Source organism: Propithecus coquereli, unplaced genomic scaffold (assembly GCF_000956105.1).
Source record: "Propithecus coquereli isolate 6110/MARCELLA unplaced genomic scaffold, Pcoq_1.0 Scaffold8, whole genome shotgun sequence".
NCBI classification, from domain to species: Eukaryota; Metazoa; Chordata; class Mammalia; order Primates; family Indriidae; genus Propithecus; species Propithecus coquereli.
This window is the reverse complement of record NW_012154173.1, coordinates 13,830,564-13,833,545: the sequence shown is the minus strand read 5'-3', so window position 1 is coordinate 13,833,545 and position 2,982 is coordinate 13,830,564.

The following is a 2,982-nucleotide window of genomic DNA, read 5'->3' as shown; positions in this document are numbered from 1 at the left end:
GCCCCTGTAACAAAAGACAGATTAACAGGAGAAAAGCATGCACATTTATTTAATGTAAGTTACATGTGACGTGGGAGCCTTCATAAGGAAATGCAGACCCAAAGGAATGGTTAAGCCTAAGTGTTTTTAGGGTCAGTTTAATGAGTAGAAAGTTGTGGAAGGACGTGAAGGCATAAAAGATGTGAGTCAATGGGGAGAAACTTGACAACGTCCCTTCATTCAGATTCCTCTCGGTGCCCTGAGTCTTTAGGGGGAAGGGTGTTCCTTTCATCTGGGTCTAGGGAGGGCCCCTCTCACAGGAGGGTATTATAACTTGCTTCAGGGGAAGGTCAGAAAACCTTCCCTACACACGCTGTTACTCAAATTCCTTCCACCTAAAATATTCAATAAGCCAAGGTGCCATATTTAGGAGGAGTGTGTCCTGAATCCTATCATTGCTTATCTCTAAAAAGTCCTATGTTGTGTTCCTAAAAGTTAAGCTACATGAGGATCTAGAAGAAAACTTTATATGAGACCCATTGGCCGCAATGCCAGATTAAAGATTTCTACTTAGGCTGGTAAATTTAAATATTGTTAGGCTTTGCCACACGTTCTTCCCACTACACCGTTAATATTATAATGAACTTTCTTTTATTCCCAAGTACGAAAATGAATTTTTTTTTTTTCACAAGAACTCAATCATGGGAGAATTATTCACAGATTCACACTGGGAATATGCATTCCAATCATGCAAGTAATTTCATCTAGTCTCCTTTAGTGTCTTAAAAAGGGAACCTATTTGCTACCTGTTCAAGCACAAAGCTTACATGTATTCCAAATTAAGAGAAAAGACAAATGCTAAAGGTGGCCTGATATTTTACAGATCTGCTTTAAAAAGCCTGAGGGAAAAAAAAACCATAGGTAATTTTAATGCAAGAAATCTGAGATTTAAAAACTATCAGGTGACCGCAACTGTTAACATTACACTAACCCTCATGGCCTAGAAGCCAGGTCTGGTTCTACCAGCAAACTGTCTACAAGAACATAACAGAAATGATATATCTGACCCTTTTCTTTTCGCCCCTGTAGTCAACTGTTCAGAACATTCTAATGAACTGTAATGTAGTGTTTTTCTTTCCATTTGCACTGCCACCACCTTAGTCCATGCCCTGCCTTTCTCATGGGCTGTTTCAGCAACCTGCTTTCTGGTCCTGCTTCCTGCCAGTGCTGGTCCAGCTTCTTTCATGCAGTTGATAGCAATTTCCCCAAGCATAAAAAAACTAATCGTGTTACTTCTGTGACCAAGAAATATTCTTAGTTGACCTATTGTCAATGCCTACTGTACACCTCAATTTGAGGAGCTTGCATCTCCACAGACAAAGCGGGTATACCCAGACAGTCTGTGGCAAGAACTAAAATAAAATCTTAAGCCCCTCCAGCTGACTGAATAGACCCTTCTTGTCCAAGAGGACTCCCCTCTATTCCCCTCAAAAACCTTAAAGCTAAGTTGATGGCCATGAGGAGAAGGGAGGTTGGACACATCTAATTACACCCTGTTCCTTTTGAAGTTACTCTTTGTAACAAGTTACAAAATCATTAACCAGCTTAAGGACATGTAAGACAAACGTTAAGCCAAACCTGGGATCATTAATTTACTAAACAGATCACTTGAGTTTTAGTATATGTCTAGTGGCTTGTCTCTGATTAACAGACCTCCTTATCTTAACTTAAAATATTTCAAGCCTTTAGACAAAGCTTCATTTCTTTAACCAATTACAAATCAAAGAATCTTTAAACCCACCTATAACCTGTAATCCTTCCACTTTGAGATGTTCTGCCTTTTCAGGCTAAATCAATGTATGTCTTCCATGTATTGATTTAAGACTTTATGTGTAATTCCTGTCTCCCTGAAATGTATAAAACCAAACTGTAACCCAGCCATGGTGGCAGGATCACTTGTTCAAGGCTTCTTGGACATGGCTGTCCAGGCCATGGATCACACGTATTTGACTCAGAGTAAGCCTCTTTAAATTATCTTACAGAGTTTGGGTTCTTTTCCTTTGACAATGGCTAAGAACCTGGGATGACTTTCTGGAGTGTCGGTTCAGTCAAAATTCAGAACCAATGTATACTATTTGCCTCCAATGTACCAAGCACAGTAAACTTTACTCTGTCAATGGAAAAGAAGCAAAACTCTGGAAAATAATTTTAAAGGGATTTATTCTGAGCCAAATTTGAGGACCCTGACCCCCTGGAGCCACGTCCAAGAGGCCTTGAGCAAGTGGACTCGCTGGGGCTAGGTTACAGTTTTGTTTTATACATTTCAGGGAGACAGGGGTTACAGGTTAAGTCATAAATCAATACATGGAAGGCATACATTGGTTTGGCCCAAAAAGGTGGGCCATCTAGAAGTGGGGGGAGAGGGGAGGGCTTACAGGTAATAGATGGGTTTAAAGATTTGTCTAAAGGCTTGGAATGTTTTAAGATAAGGAGGTCTGTTAAACAGGACAAGCCACCAGACATATATTTGTTGTGTAAATTGAGGACCTGCAGGTTTGTCTTGTATAGCCTTAGGCCTGTTATTGGGTTACAAAGGGTGTCTCCAAGAAGAGAGTGGGGCAGGATGAGCCATGTCTAACCTCCCTGCTCATGACAGGCAACTTAGTTTTAGGGTATCCCCTTGGTCAGGAGTGGGTCCATTCAGTCAGCACTAGGGGGATTCTTAAGACTTTATTTTAGCTCGCAACTCAATAAATTGTAAATCTCATATGTTACTACATTAAAAATCATACCATGAAATTTGGAGATAAAGCAGATGATTCCAGATAAATTTGACTTTTTTACATTGAGAAGCTGTAGGCTACACTCTTCGATTCCCTCAAGCATGGAATACACTCCCTCTGCTAATAGGAATACTTTGGAAGATCACAAAAACTCAATTTTCTTCACTATGACCTCAAAGTTCTTCAAAAGAAGACTCTAAATTAGCTTTCCATTGCCATC